This window comes from Protopterus annectens, chromosome 2.part1 (genome assembly GCF_019279795.1).
Source record: "Protopterus annectens isolate FY-2018-M chromosome 2.part1, PAN1.0, whole genome shotgun sequence".
NCBI classification, from domain to species: Eukaryota; Metazoa; Chordata; order Ceratodontiformes; family Protopteridae; genus Protopterus; species Protopterus annectens.
In genome coordinates this window covers 1,863,833,891-1,863,851,042 of record NC_056729.1, presented here as the reverse complement: position 1 = coordinate 1,863,851,042, position 17,152 = coordinate 1,863,833,891, and the positions used below count along the sequence as shown (strand labels likewise).

At 43.4% G+C, this 17,152-nt stretch overlaps 1 long non-coding RNA gene across 1 annotated transcript in view; it reads left to right on the top strand.

The window, feature by feature from the left end:
- The first annotated feature begins 485 nt into the window (after positions 1-485).
- The window catches only part of LOC122794666, a 223,421-nt gene continuing 206,754 nt past the window's right edge, over positions 486-17,152 (top strand). The window contains exon 1 of the long non-coding RNA XR_006363669.1: positions 486-591. This is a non-coding gene — a long non-coding RNA (uncharacterized LOC122794666). The remainder of the gene's footprint in view (positions 592-17,152) is intronic.

Here is a 17,152-nt window from a genome sequence, read left to right as displayed (position 1 = left end):
AAACTTGATCTGAGGTACTACAGAGTTCTGAGGAGTTATGGGTAAAGGGAGGAGTGAATTATGGGTAGAGGAGGGACCTTGAGAGTTTGTTGTGAAAGTCTAAGTGAATGCGGCTGAGCTGGATCCTAGACCCATCAGTTGAGGAGGAATGAAAATGGACAACACAGATGAATAGTTATGGTGAGTACATAACTTTTACTTTTGTAAAGCAAGATGAACACTGTAGAGTATGCTCACTGTCATATTAGAACATTGTTTTCATGGTAACAGGCTGTGCTGTGTTAAGGTTTAAGCAGTTCCTTGTCACTGTCTGTACCACAAGGCACAATAACCAGAAACTGGTAGTCAGGATGGCAGCTGTTTTTTGTAAAACAAAAGATGCCAGTGTTTATCTTTTCTTCAGTGGCAATGCTATAAATCTGAAACACCATGTGCACTTAACAAATGACTGATGTGGTGTTCACAATGCTGGGAATAACTCTGTCTTTTTGTATTTCTGCACAGCCTGTCAGGGAATAAAATTGGAAGTGAAGGGGCAAAACATCTGTCTGAGGCCCTAAAGAGTCCAAACAATAACTTACAGCAGCTACAGTAAGTGCCTTTGTTTTTCTTCCATTTACAGTACCACTGCTAGGACACTATGAATTATTTGTCATTATGTGCATGTATGTAATACTGGAGAATCATTTGGGAAGTTTTAAAATTGAAAACAGTTACACTAGAGAGAACTTCACACTGCACAGGAGTATATTTAAACTCTTCAGATTATTCTGTCAGAATTACAAGTAACTGGTTTTATTTCTTTCATTCCACAGCCAGTAATTGGTGAATATCTGTAGATTTGAGCAGCTGTTGTATAGTCAGGCGAGCATATTTTGAGTGTCAATATGCAGAAACCAGGAAATGTCATAACATTCAAATGTACATCTTCCCTTACCTTGTGACTTAGTTGTTCTAAAATTGTACTAGTGCATTTGTACAAAATGTATTTTCTTACATATTGTAATAAATATTAATGTAGCTGTTCATAGGTAGTTACTATGTACATTAATCATACCTCTCAAACTCTTAGAGCAAGAAATCTGTGTAAAGCCGTAAAGAAAAGGATGACAAAGGCCAAAAAATAGGGACAGTTTTTAAATATTGCTCTTACAAACTTAGAAAGTCGATAGAGTAACAGGTGTTGCATTAGCATGCATTTTCTGAATGGTATGAAGTCTGAAACTCAAATGTCTGTCATTTTCTAACTTCACTCTTTAATAATTTGACACTAATTTGCCAAAAAAAAAATCACAATTTTATGAAAAATGGACCAAAAATCTGGACATTCTGCGAAAATCTGTACAGTTGAAAGGTATGTGACATTAATATAATTGTAATACATATTAAATGCATACTCGGTAGCATTGTCGCCTCACGGTAAGACGCTGACCAGTTCGACTCTCAGCTAGAGCGTCTTCTGCGTGGAGACATGCGTGAATGGGCGTACCTTTGTTGAAGGTTGTGCATTAGGGCTGGCAACTCAGCACGTAAAATTCAACTGCCAATTATTAGTGGACCGGAGTTCCGCTGTGGCGACCCCTAACCGGGAAAAGCCAAAAGACACAACAACAACAACATTAAATGCATACAGGGCTAGTACATTCCACAGAACAATTAAGCCTGATTCTTTAACTCTTCCTGCTCTTTTAAAGATGGTTATATTATATCAGTTTGTAAATAATGTTTGAATATTTTTCTTATTGTATGTATGTTACTACATTTTCTATTACATATATTGTATAATGTTAAGATACTTTTGTCTGTACTGCATGCTCATATACTATTACTACTTTACTACAGCAGTCGCCTGTTGATACTGACTTTGAATTCTTCTTAATATATTGCTGTTGATCTGTTATTCTTAGCCTTGTAGTCCAGGGTGTCGCTGAAAAGGATCTGGCACTGAACCACCTGCCTGTTTAACAAACAAAATGAATAAATGGGCTCATCATATTCAAACTTCTTTGGTCATCTATGGCTTGTTACTCTGTTACATAAATGTAACCACTGTGTCTAAGATTAGTTACATTCATTCCCATCTATGGCATGTTACTCTGGTACATAAATGTAACTACTGTATCTAAGATTAGTTACATTCATTCCCATCTATGGCATGTTACTCTGGTACATAAATGTAACTACTGTATCTAAGATTAGTTACATTCATTCCCATCTATGGCATGTTACTCTGGTACATAAATGTAACTACTGTATCTATGATTAGTTACATTCATTCCCATGTATGACATGCTACTCTGTTACATAAATGTAACTATTGTATCTAAGATTAGTTACATTCATTCCCATGATTAGTTACTTTGATCACCATTTGTGGCATGCTGCTCAGTTACATAGTCTCTCACATTAGTTACGTTGATGACCATCTGTAGCATACTGCTGTTACATAAATGTAACCACTATATGTAAGTGTAGTTACATCGATCACCATCTGTGGCATGTTGTTCTGTCACATAAATCTAACACTACTTAACACTGGTCACCATTGATAACCATCTGTGGCATTATAGTCTGTTACATAAAAGTAGCTACTGTATCTTAGATTAGTTACATTGCTCATTATCTGTGGCATGCTGCTGTGTTACATAATAGCCACTGTATCTACGATTAGTTATGTTGTTCACCATCTCTGGGATGCTGCTGTGTTACGTAACAGTAGCCACTGTATCTAAGATTAGTTAGGTTGATAACTATCTGTGGCATGCTGCTGTGTTACGTAGCAGTAGTCACTGTATCTAAGATTAGTTATGTTGATAACTATCTGTGGCATGCTGCTGTGTTACATAAATGTAACTGCTGTATCTTCAATTAGTTAATTTGATCACCATTGCATTATGCTCACTATTCAACAGACTCTTTTGCCTCTGATCATAATAACTATAATTATACAGATTATAACCTGTCTACTACATTACCTCTGCAGGAGAAGTGACATTAAGAAGTGTTAAACTCATCTTTTTAATATTTAATTAGAGCTCATGTGTTTGAGGTATGTTGATGACAGCTAACTCATTTTGAATACTATCAGTCCTTTTGCAGTGATGAATGATATTTCACATTTGCTGTGGGATGAAGCTTTTTAGTGCAACACTCCTTGCAAATCACAGGCATAAGCTCACCTGTCATATGTAAATCCTGGTTGTATGGCTTTGCTGTAAGACTTACTTCGACATGGTATGCCAGCAGCTCGGTGGGAGACAGGAAGGACTTTCAAATGATTATTAGCTTTGCCTAGAAAATTATTGGCTGCTTACTGCCCTCTTTGCAGGAACTCTTCAGCTCTTGATGTTTAAGCAGAGCAACCAACATCTTGAAAGACCCTTCTCACCCTGGACATAATCCGTTTGAGCTGCTGTCTTCTTGCAGGTGGTTCAGGCCCATTCCATCTTGGACAAACAGATTTAAGAACAGTTTCTATCCCAGAGCCATATGTGAACCAAACAAGGCTAAATGCTCAGATTGAGAACAGAGAATAACCAGGTAAATGTTTACATTCCTCTGCACCTTACTTTATCCTGTTCATGTGCAATACACCCAAGTGCAATAATAATAGTTAATGTTAAGTTGTCAATCTCGCCTTCATTCTTGCTTGATGGGTTCGGAGCCGATCCTCGGCTCCGACTCGGCACTTGCTAAGCTCGAGAGTCACTTTTACCAGCTCGAGGCAGCCCCATATCCCATGATGCAAGGCGGTAAGCACCCAGATCTCGTTTGCCGCTTCGCTGATGAGGTCCCCCTTTTACCAGCTCCTGGTAAGTGAATTTTTACATTACTATTTTAGCCCCTTTCTTCAAAAAACCTTAAATTTATTAGTTTTAACATAGTTTTAGTCTCTTTCTGACAGAAATTTTCCCTGTCTCCTTATAACTTTCAGTCAGACTTTCTAACATCCCCCCCCCCCTTGTTAGGGTGTGTGTGTGTGTCTGTTATTGATACCTTTTGGTATATTTAATTTAATTTAATTTCTTGGACTGGTGTTGTGTGTGTTTTATTCACCATGTCTAAGGAAAGGGTCTCAGGCTTTAAGAAGTGTGACTCGTGCTGTCAGAAGATGTCTCTGACAGACGGTCACACTTTGCCTTTACTGCCTGGGGTCTTCACCTGCAGGACTCCTGTGCTATATGTCATTCTTTAGCCAGAGAGTCCTGCAGGAAAGAAGAAATAAATTGATTTTGAGGGGTTTCTTAAGCCGGAGCGCCTCCGCTAAGTCGGCCCCATCTAAGACTTCTAAGTCTTCCAAGGCCCAGGCTTCTGTGTCCAAGCCTGTGGCCTCGGCTCCAACTCATTCAGAGTCGAGATCGGCTGGAGCCGATTCTGGGTTACCCATACCTTCGGCACCGATGGCTATCGGTGCCGATTCTGGTTCGACCACTTCGGTGTCGGCTCCGATCGGTTCTGACCACCATGTGGCCCAGGCATTGGTGTCGGCTCCGATCGGCTCTGACACCCTTACTTTATGGTCAGATTTGACGGCTGGAGCCGATGCATTGAAGCTACCTGTCGGTTCCGATAAGTTGTCGACTCTGACAGTTTCAGTGGTTTCATCGGCTCCGATGGTTCCTTCGAGGAAGAGGTCTAGGTCCCCTTCCTTGGAGCCGATACTTCGGCCCGGCCGCCTCCTCGAACGGAGCCATCGGAGCCGATCTTCAAGGTCATCCAGGCTTTCTGACCATGATTTGGAGAGAGTGGTCAGTAGATTACTAAAGTCACAGGCACTGGCCCAAATGCTACATAGTCCGTCTCAACAGACGACTATTAGTCCACACCCCATTGCAGTTCCTCCTTCGACTCTACCCCAGAGTTTGGAGTTGGAGTCTTTGGGAATGGTTTCTGCTACGGCTGAGGGACAGATACCCCCTTCTGCTCCTTCAGCCTCTACTCTTATCTCCTCTTCGAGACCTTCCTTAGAGGGATTCGGTGGCCAGGCTTCCTTAGTCTTCTCCGAGGGGGTGAGTGGCATCGGACCCTTGTCCGAGCCCGCTCTTCCCCTTGGAGCCTCGGCCTTGGTGAGCTCGGCTCCGACATCTGCCTCGGAACCTTCCTTTCGGGTGGGTCCTGAGTTCCTAGTTCTTCGGAGCGGTTCTCTCGGACCTCCCTGGGAGGAGCCGAGGTGATGAAGAGTGTGCTGGCCACTGGTCTCAGCCAGCAGTCTGTTCCCTTAGCTCCTCCCTCTATGGTGCCTGTTGACATCTCTGCCACTTCTCTTGCTCCAGGACCCAGAGATCCTCCGCCTCAGGTCTCCCCACTGGGAATATCCCCCTCTTCTGAGGATTCTCCTGATTTGTCGGGAGATCCTCCGCGGAAGAGGACCTGTAAGAGGAAACACGTAGACTCCCCCGAGTCTATCACTTCAGATACTGACTTAGATGAGTCAGAGGTATCCCCAAGATCCCCCTCTGAGGATGTCTCATTCTCAGACATCCTAGAACTCCTTAAACAGAGGGGAAACTGGCCCACCAATAATCCCTCTGAGGATGAGTCAGTATACCTGGAGGCGTTTGGATCTCGGCCCTCCACCTCCTGGTGTCTCCGCCTTTCGACCCCCTTATGCAGGTTATTGCTCGAAGGCGGGCTGCTCCTGACTCTGTAGAGCCAGTCCCTAGGAGGCCTTCTAAATTTATTACTGCCCTGGCCAGACAAGCAATTCCTCACAAAGGTGTCCCTGTTGATGCCATGGTGGTGGCTGCCACCAAGAAGGAACTTGCAGATCCTTCCGCACCTGTCCATCCTCCTAATAAGAACTCTAGGACCATGGATAGATATGGTAAGCGGATGTTTTCTTCAGCGACCTTGCTATGCTCGCTGAACTATTTATGTCACTTCACCAGACTCCAAAGGATATCCTTAAGGAGCTAGGTGAAGTTGTGCAGGATCCTACAGCTGCAGGGGCTCAGGAAAAATTGCTTTGCAGCTAGGAACCCTTAACTCCATTGCAAACTCCTCCATGGCTGATATCATATGCTGCTGATGGAGTAGTAGGGCCGCAGGTACAGGTGTGGCTCTTAGACGCCAAGCCTGGATGCGCTATGTAATTTTGCAGATCCTTTAAGGCCCTTCACAAACTCTCCCTTTGATGGGTCAGCTTTGTTTGGCCCTCAAGTGAAGGAAACGTTGACCAGGTGTGAGCAGGACGGCAAAACTCTTTCTGTCAGAGTTCCGTTTTTCCACCCCTTCTAGACCTTACCCCAAAGGACAGAAGGGTGGCAAATGTGGTTCCAGAAATCCCAAGGAGTCACGCCGATTCACGGGTCAGTTTACCCCTAGAGGCAGAGGGGTAACAACAACAGACGCCGGCCTAGAGGCAGAGGGGTCCACAAACCAGGGAAACAGAGAGTCTCTCTCTGACAAGCCCTTTCAGCATCCCTGAGATGTTGCCCGGCTGTCCCTCCTGAGGCAGTCGGGAAGACTATCGCTGTACCCAGAAGCCTGGCATGCTCCTCACTCAAGACAGATGGGTACAGTCGATCATATCCGAGGGTTACAAAATTCCTTTCGAGGAAAGTCCTTTCTATCCCTCAAATTCCCTTCCAGATGTACCACCCGGTCTAAGGAAATTGCAGAGTTAGAAGTCTTAAAACTACTGCAAAAGAGCCATTCAGTCAGTTACAACAGACTATTCAGAGCCCGAATCTACTCAAGGTTCTTTTGGTCCCCAAAAGACGGAGACTGAGACCAATACTGATCTCAGCAGACTCAACAAGTCTGTGAGGAAGACAAGATTCAATGGTCACTCTTCAGTCACCCTGCCCTTCTTGCAGAAGGACAACTGGATGTGCTCAATAGATCTTCAGGATGCGTACTATCACATAAAAATTCACAGACGCTCCAGGAGATTTCTCCGCTTTCGGCTGGGGACCAGTCATTTCCAGTTCAGAGCTTTGCCCTTTGGTCTCACTACAGCCCCCAGAGTGTTCACCAAATGCATGGCAGTGGTCACGGCTCACCTGAGACGTCAAGGATTCCAGGTGTTTCCGTATCTCGACGACTGGCTCCTTTCAGCTACCACCAGGCATCAGCTTGTTCAAGCCAGGGATTACACAATAAATCTTTGTTCTCATTTGGGCATCTCGATCAACTTCGAAAAGTCATCCTTATCGCCTGCCAGTCTATTACTTTCATAGGCGAAACTTAAACACTGTTCGGATGTCAGCTACCCTTACAGACCAAAGAGTTTCAGACATTCAAAGTCATGTCAGGATCATTCTTAGCCAACAAGAAAGTACAGGCCAGAATGGTTCTAAAGGTATTAGGCCTCATGGCTGCGCCATTACTCTTCTTCCCTGGCTCGCTTCTTCATGCGCCTTCTTCAGTGGATGTTGTTCACTCAGTGGTCTTACCAACAATCTTCCAATGCGCCACCAAATTCTGGTGACACAGATTTGCAAAATCATCTTGGTGGATCACTTCTCCCCAGATTCACCAAGGCAGACATTTTGTACCCCCATCCCCGTAGCCACTGTCACTACGGATGCCTCCCTGATCGGGTGGGGGCATTATCAGGGCAGGATGGTTCATGGACGGCAACCTTTCGAATACCACCTGCACATAAATGTCCTAGAGATGAGTGCAGTGCTTTTAACGTTGCAAGCCCTCAACGACTTTCTTCCCTTGGGGACAATTGCAGTCCACACAGACAACATGTCTGTAGTTTGGTATATCAACAACAGGGCGGAACCAAGTCCTACCCCTTGTGTCAAGAAGCCAGACTTTGGCAATGGGCGATCTCCTCTCATCGGTTTCTGGTAGCAACGCACATCCCTGGAAAACCAACATTTTAGCGGACAGATTGAGCAGAGCTATTCTCATGCCTCACGAGTGGTCTCTCAAGCAGTCTATAGTGGAAGAGATTTTTCTGAATGGGGTCGCCCATGTTGCGATCTTTTGCTACTCCCCAAAACAGCAAATGCCCAGACTTCTTCTCTCTCTTCCTCTGCCAGGCCACCCCCAGAGACGCCTGACCCAGGATTGGCCCCAGGGACTTCTTTATGCCTTTCCTCCTTTCCCCTGATCCCTCAAGTTATCCAGAAAGCAACTGCTTTGAGAGCCAAAATGATTCTCATTGCTCCTTATTGGCCTCGACAAATTTGGTTCCGCTCCTCCATCGTCACCTTTGGTGCAGCCGTGGCATCTGGACCCAGTGCCAGATCTTCTGATTCACCAATCCGGTCAGCTGCAACGGGTCTATCCCTTCTCTCAACCTCACAGCATGGTTGCTCCACTTCCTTCCTTAGCCAGGCTTCCTTTGATCTCTAACCCTGCTAGAGACATTCTAGTAGCTTCTTTAAAATCCTCTACCAGGAGGATTTATACAAGCAAATGGAAACGTTTCTTTATTGGGCTAAAGCCAAGAATATCGATCCCTTCACTGCCCCAGTTCAGGCAGTTTTGGATTTCTTAGCAGAGATTTTTCATGCAGGCTCCTCTGCTTCAACAGTTAGAGTTCAATTGGCTGCATTCATGTCGGGTTCGCAGATCACAATATTATGTCCCACAGGCTTTGTAGAGCCTTCTTGAAGGGAATTTTCCTCCTGAAGCCTCCAGTCAGGAATCCTCCTCCTCAATGGGATCTAAATTTAGTGCTGACATCCTTGATTCTTCCCCCCTTCGAGCCAGCTGTTTCTTGCTCCCTGAAATTTCTTTCTTGGAAAACCTTATTCCTAGTAGCTATTACATCGGCCAGGAGGGTGTCTGAACTTCATGCCCATCGGTTCGACCCTCTATTTGGTCTTTCACAAAGCCAGAGTATCATTGAGAACTAATCCGACCTTTTGCCTTAGGTCGCCTCAAAGACTAATTTGAATCAATCCATTGATCTCCTGTATTTTTCCCAACTACCCCTTCTAGACCTTACCCAAAGGACAGAAGGGTGGAAATGGTTCAAATCCCAAGGAGTGTTCAGGCCCAAATCCCCCTGAGCATGGGGTTGCGTTCCTCCTTGGGGAGGCAGTCGGGGAAGACTATCGCTGTACCCAGAAGCCTGGCTCCTCACTCAAGACAGATGGGTACAGTCGATCATATCCGAGGGTTACAAAATTCCTTCGAGGAAAGTCCTTTCTATCCTCAAATTCCCTTCCAGATGTACCACCGGTCTAAGGAAATTGCAGAGTTAGAAGTCTTAAAACTACTGCAAAAGAGCCATTCAGCCAGTTACAACAGACCATTCAGAGCCCGAATCTACTCAAGGTTCTTTTGGTCCCCAAAAGAGGGGAGACTGGAGACCAATTTTGGGATCTCAGCAGACTCAACAAGTCTGTGGGGTAGACAGGATTCCAAATGGTCACTCTTCAGTCAATTCTGCCCTTCTTGCAGAAGGACAACTGGATGTGCTCAATAGATCTTCAGGATGCTATCACATAAAAATTCACAGACGCCCAGGAGATTTCTCCGGCTGGGGTCCAGTCATTTCCAGTTCAGACCCTGCCCTTTGGTCTCACTACAGCCCCAGAGTGTTCACCAAATGCATGGCAGTGGTCACGGCTCACCTGAGACGCCAAGGATTCCAGGTGTTTCCGTATCTCACGACTGGGTGCTTTCAGCCAGCACCAGGCATGAGCTTGTTCAAGGCAGGGATTACACAATAAATCTTTGTTCTCATTTGGGCATCTCGATCAACTTCAAAAGTCATCCTTATCGCCTGCCAGTCTATTACTTTCATAGGCGAAACTTAAACACTGTTCGGATGTCAGCTACCCTTACAGACCAAAGAGTTTCAGACATTCAAAGTCATGTCACGATCATTCTTGCCAACAAGAAAGTACAGGCCAGAATGGTTCTAAAGGTATTAGGCCTCATGGCTGCGCCATTACTCTTCTTCCCTGGCTCGTTTCTCATGCGCCTTCTTCAGTGGATGTTGTTCACAAAGTGGTCTTACCAACAACTTCCAATGCGACACCAAATTCTGGTGACACAGATTTGCAAAAATCATCTTGGTGGATCACTTCTCCCAGATTCACCAAGGCAGACATTTTGTACCCCATCCCCGGTAGCCACTGTCACCACGGATGCCTCCCTGATCGGGTGGGGGCATTATCAGGGCAGGATGGTTCATGGGGCGTGGCAACTTTTAATACCACCTGCACATAAATGTCCTAGAGATGAGAGCAGTGCTTTTAACTTGCAAGCCCTCAACGACTTTCTTCCCTTGGGGACAATTGCAGTCCACACAGACAACATGTCTGTAGTTTGGTATATCAACAAACAGGGCGGAACCAAGTCCTACCCCTTGTGTCAAGAAGCTCAGACTTTGGCAATGGGCGATCTCTCTCATCGGTTTCTGGTAGCAACGCACATCCCTGGGAAAACCAACATTTTAGCGGACAGATTGAGCAGAGCTATTCTCATGCCTCACGAGTGGTCTCTCAAGCAATCTATAGTGGAAGAGATTTTTCTGGAATGGGGTCCCATGTTGCATCTTTTGCTACTCCCCAAAACAGCAAATGCCCAGACTTCTTCTCTCTCTTCCTCTGCCAGGCCACCCCCAGAGACGCTCTGACCCAGGATTGGCCCCAGGGACTTCTTTATGCCTTCCTCCTTTCCTCTGATCCCTCAAGTTATCCAGAAAGCAACCGCTTTGAGAGCCAAATGATTCTCATTGCCCTTATTGGCCTCGACAAATTTGGTTTCCGTTCCTCCATCGTCACCTTTTGGTGCAGCCGTGGCATCTGGACCCAGTGCCAGATCTTCTGATTCACCAATCCGGTCAGCTGCAACGGTCTATCCCTTCTCTCAACCTCACAGCATGGTTGCTCCACTTCCTTCCTTAGCCAGGCTTCCTTTGATCTCTAACCCCGTTAGAGACATTCTAGTAGCTTCTTTAAAATCCTCTACCAGGAGGATTTATACAAGCAAATGGAAACGTTTCTCTTATTGGGCTAAAGCCAAGAATATCGATCCCTTCACTGCCCCAGTTCAGGCAGTTTTGGATTTCTTAGCAGAGATTTTTCATGCAGGCTCCTCTGCTTCAACAGTTAGAGTTCAATTGGCTGCATTCATGTCGGGTTCGCAGATCACAATATTATGTCCCACAGGCTTTGTAGAGCCTTCTTGAAGGGAATTTTCCTCCTGAAGCCTCCAGTCAGGAATCCTCCTCCTCAATGGGATCTAAATTTAGTGCTGACATCCTTGATTCTTCCCCCCTTCGAGCCAGCTGTTTCTTGCTCCCTGAAATTTCTTTCGTGGAAAACCTTTTTCCTGGTTGCTATTACATCGGCCAGGAGGGTGTCTGAACTTCATGCCCTATCGGTTCGACCCCCCTATTTGGTCTTTCACAAAGCCAGAGTATCATTGAGAACTAATCCGACCTTTTTGCCTTAGGTCGCCTCAAAGACTAATTTGAATCAATCCATTGATCTCCTGTATTTTTCCAACTATTCAAACAGATCGAACAAAACTACATTATCTTGATGTCCACCGCCAACTCAGATATTATTTGGACAGAACAAACAATTTAGGAAATCGATCAACTCTTTGTTTCCTATGCTGATAACAAGAAAGGCCTTCTGTCTCAAAAGTGACCTTATCTAGATGGCTTTCTTCTGTCATCTCTGAAATTTATCGGCTCAGGGGAAAACAGCTGTGCTCAAAACCTAAAGCACATTCAACTAGAAGCTTAGCTACTTCTACAGCCCTTCAAGCTAGACTTCCTTTTGACACTATTTTTGCAGCGGCCACCTTGGGCCCCCCCCCTACTTTTTTTTTCCCTTTCAAATTGGGCTTGGCCTCCAGGGACAGAGCCAGTTTTGGCTCTACAGTCCTCAAGAGTCTGTTCCATTGAGCCACCCAGGATAGAGGTGCTAGGACGGGTCCCATCAAGCAAGAATGAAGGGAGATTGACAACTTAACATTAGAAGTTATGTACCTACCATAACGTTCCATGTTAGTTGTCTTCTCTGCTTTTTCTTCGACCTCCTCCTTCCCCAGGCCTGGACAGACCTTTTTTACAAGGAATTATTATGCTGAAGACCATTCAGAGCTGGTCCTTCTTCCATCCTGGGCTTCTTTCTTCTTGGGAAGTGTTTATGTTGGTGCTATTGCTTTGTCAACGAGACTGCACCCGCATCATGGGATATTTGGCTCGAGCTGGTAAAAGTGACTCGAGCTTAGCAAATGTCAGCCGAGGATCCCCGAACAAATCAAGAAAAAAAGAAGAAGAAACTAACATGGAACGTTATGGTAGGTACATAACTTCTCATTTACTGCATTGCATTATATTCTATTGTTTGGTATTGTATTGTATTCTCTTATTTATTCATATTCATTACATGTGAATGCACCTTAGGACGTTTGCTACAAATTTCATTGTCCTTGTGCAATGACAATAAAGGAATTGTTATAGTCATAAATAAATAACATTAAGAATTTACCTTACATGCATTCAGTCAGGAACACTTTAGGATGTGCAAACAGAAATTTTATTCTTACAGCACTGGGAGACAATCCTTTATAGGCGATGTTAATTCAGTCCCTCTGAAGAGAGACAACCTTCATCTTTTATACATTTTTCTTATCAAACCTGGTCATGCACTTTTGTTATGTTACAATGACTCTAGCTAATAGAAAACTTTACAAATGTCCTCATCCCTCATGATTTTTGCCTCGGACTTCACGTGAACCCCTTTCTATACATGATCCATCTGCTTCCAAGGGGTTTTGTTTCTGACCTTGGATGTTGCAAACCTTTCCTAGCAACAATGTGCTCCTGGCCTGGAGGATTCAGGTTAACAAATTCCTTTTTGTAGTAACTAACATGCCTTCACTTCATGCAACACGTACTTTTTCCTTATTACATTTTAAAAGAATGCAGTTAAGACACAGCAATACTCTAGCTTATGAAGCTGTATTTTTACCAGGCCTGCATAGAAATTATATTTTCCTTTTTAACAATCGTATTATAGCGTCATTAATGAAACTGAAATTAATATACAGTTTAAGCTGATCTTGTCCCATAACAGTTTCCTCTCTTTGACACTATGAGTGATATACCATACATGTAATTATATTTTTATTTTTCTTAACTTGATAAAATACACCTCTGCATTATAATAGTCATTTTCTGTCATACTAGAATTGTCATTGATTGGTACATGCAGTGGCATTTCATGTGCAGGTGAGGTTAAACATTTTGTAATCGCAGCCTTTAGAATAGAAAACACCAAAATGATCACAAATATAATAAAAATTTCAATGAAAAACTGATTATGCTAGTCCCAGGTTACCAAAATTACTGTCCAACCATCCAAAAGTGTCCATTGTTTGGATGTGCTGTCCAAATCTTTGGCCATTTGTTTTTGCCATTTTGCTGTTCATCATGATAGTCACTAATATATGAACAGCAACGATTCCTGTGAGGCCACATGACCCCCTTTGCAAGAAGCATTATGGTCAGCTGCACGGTCATCCCTTCTCTAAACTTCCTTCCTTAGCCAGGCTTCCTTGATCTCTAACCCGTTAGAGACATCTAGCTTCTTTAAAATCCTCTACCAGGAGGATTTATACAAGCAAATGGCTTTAAAAGCCAAGAATATTGATCCTTACTGCCCCAGTTCAGGCAGTTTTGGATTCTTAGCAGAGATTTTTCATGCAGGCTCCCCCTTTCCCACAGTCAGAGTTCAATTGGCTGCATTCATGGGGTTGAGATCACAATATTATGTCCCAGGCTGTAGCCTTCTTGAAGGTCCAAGCCTCAGGAATCCTCCTCTCAATGGGATCTAAATTTAGTGCTGACATCCTTGATTCTTCCCCTTCGAGCCAGCTGTTTCTTGTTCCTGAAATTTCTTTCTTGGAAAACCTTATTCCTAGTAGCTATTACATCGGCCAGGAGGGTGTCTGAACTTCATGCTCTATCGGTTCGACCCCCTATTTGGTCTTTCACAAAGACAGAGTATCATTGAGAACTAATCCGACCTTTTGCCTAAGGTCGCTCAAAGACTAATTTGAATCAATCCATTGATCTCCTGTATTTTTCCAACTATTCAAACAGATCGAACAAAACTACATTATCTTGATGTCCACCGCCAACTCAGATATTATTTGGACAGAACAAACAATTTAGGAAACTGATCAACTCTTTGTTTCCTATGCTGATAACAAGAAAGGCCTTCCTGTCTCAAAAGTGACCTTATCTAGATGGCTTTCTTCTGTCATCTCTGAAATTTATCGGCTCAGGGAAAAACAGCTGTGCTCAAAACCTAAAGCACATTCAACTAGAAGCTTAGCTACTTCTACAGCCTTTCAAGCTAGACTTCCTTGAGACACTATTTGTGCAGCGCCACTTGGGCCACCCTCATACTTTGTTTCCCATTACAAATTGGACTTGGCCTCCAGGGACAGAGCCAGTTTTGGCTCTACAGTCCTCAAGAGTCTGTTCCATTGAGCCACCCAGGATAGAGGTGCTAGGACGGGTCCCATCAAGCAAGAATGAGGCAGATTGACAACTTAACATTGAGAAGTTATGTACCTACCATAACGCTTCCATGTTAGTTGTCTTCTCTTCTTTCTTGACTCCTCCTTCCCCCAGGCCTGGACAGACCTTTTTCTACAAGGAATTATTATGCTGAAGACCATTCAGAGCTGGTCCTTCTTCCATCCTGTAGGCTTTTCTTTCTTCCTTTGGGAAGTGTTTATGCTTGGTGCTATTGCTCCTTTGTCATCAAACGAGATCTGGGTACTTACCGCCTTGCATCATGGGATATTTGGCTGCCTCGAGCTGGTAAAAGTGACTCTCGAGCTTAGCAAGTGCCGAGTCGGAGCCGAGGATCGGCTCCGAACAAATCAAGCAAGAAAGAAGGCGAGAGAAGACAACTAACATGGAACGTTATGGTAGGTACATAACTTCTCATTTACTGCATTGCATTATATTCTATTGTTTGGTATTGTATTGTATTCTCTTATTTATTCATATTCATTACATGTGAATGCACCTTAGGACGTTTGCTACAAATTTCATTGTCCTTGTGCAATGACAATAAAGGAATTGTTATAGTCATAAATAAATAACATTAAGAATTTACCTTACATGCATTCAGTCAGGAACACTTTAGGATGTGCAAACAGAAATTTTATTCTTACAGCACTGGGAGACAATCCTCATAGGCGATATTAATTCAGTCCCTCTGAAGAGAGACAACCTTCATCTTTTATACATTTTTCTTATCAAACCTGGTCATGCACTTTTGTTATGTTACAATGACTCTAGCTAATAGAAAACTTTACAAAAGTCCTCATCCCTCATGATTTTTGCCTCGGACTTCACGTGAACCCCTTTCTATACATGATCCATCTGCTTCCAAGGGGTTTTGTTTCTGACCTTGGATGTTGCAAACCTTTCCTAGCAACAATGTGCTCCTGGCCTGGAGGATTCAGGTTAACAAATTCCTTTTTGTAGTAACTAACATGCCTTCACTTCATGCAACACGTACTTTTTCCTTATTACATTTTAAAAGAATGCAGTTAAGACACAGCAATACTCTAGCTTATGAAGCTGTATTTTTACCAGGCCTGCATAGAAATTATATTTGCTTTTTAACAATCGTATTATAGCGTCATTAATGAAACTGAAATTAATATACAGTTTAAGCTGATCTTGTCCCATAACAGTTTCCTCTCTTTGACACTATGAGTGATATACCATACATGTAATTATATTTTTATTTTTCTTAACTTGATAAAATACGCCTCTGCATCATAATAGTCATTTTCTGTCATACTGGAATTGTCATTGATTGGTACATGCAGTGGCATTTCATGTGCAGGTGAGGTTAAACATTTTGTAATTGCAGCCTTTAGAATAGAAAACACCAAAATGATCACAAATATAATAAAAATTACAATGACAACAACCTGTATTATGCTAGTTCCCAGGTTACCAAAATTACTGTCCAACCATCCAAAAAGTGTCCATTGTTTGGATGTGCTGTCCAAATCTTTGGCCATTTGTTTTATGAAATTTGCCATTTTTGCTGTTCATCATGATAGTCACTAATATATGAACAGCAACGATTCCCTGTGAGGCCACATGACCCCCCCCCCTTTTGCAAGAAGCATTATATAAAGTGCCATTTGATTTTGTAACACCACAGTTTGCATTTCAGTCATTTTTTGATTTGCCATTCTGATGTGATATGAAGTTTCGCTGGCCACATAGGCTGCTCTAAGCCCCCCACTGCCACTGGTGAACAAAGAAGCCTACCTTTATCCAAGAAAGGAAATGGGCAACACAGGAACTTTCCAAAAGTCCGGAATACAGCAAAACTTGTGTTTGGACTACTCTAGGTCAGGAAAGGCGGGAAACAAGGATATATTTTTTTTCTTTTTTTCAATAAACAGCAGGAGAATGCAATAAATATGTAACACAGGCTAGCGCACTTGAGTGTGTAGCCTCAACAGGTAAATGCAACAAACAGGACAAACTTTGAAAGTGCAGGTGCAAAAACAACTTTAAACAGTTTAAAACAGTAAAAGAAGCAGAAATACTTGCTATTTAGCTAGATCGGACAGTCGCCCAGGTAGTAGCAGGAACAAAAACACTTTTATCAGGTAAGCAGTCGCTCTTTTAGCCTCTCTGCTGCTAGCACCACTCTGCAGGACCACGAGGAGCTTGGCTGAGTAGTAACAAGCGCAAAAACCGCGCCAAAGCGGGTTTTATACAGGGGGACTTGAAAGAGCTAGAAAATGGCCCAAGACGGCCAATAGACTACCAGATTCTTGTACTGGGAACACTCCTCCAGGGATAGATAGGCTGCTCTAAGCTCGCCACTGCCACTGGTGAACAAAAAAGCCTCCCTTTACCCAAGAAAAGAAATGGGCAACACAGGAACTTTCCAAAAGTCCAGAATACAGCAAAACCTGCATTTGGACTACTCTAGGTCAGGAAAGGCGGGAAACAAGGATAATTTTTTGTGTTTTTTTTTTCTTTTCACTAGGATTTGTATCTCAGTGTTAATTGTTAGGAGTCATCGATGAGAACCTGAAATCCAACCACCACATAACACAAGTAATAAAAAGCACATCAAAACTAGGCACCTTATATAGATCTAAGCACTACATTAATAATACCACCAGAAAATGCCCCCTACAATGAGAACCTGAAATTCAA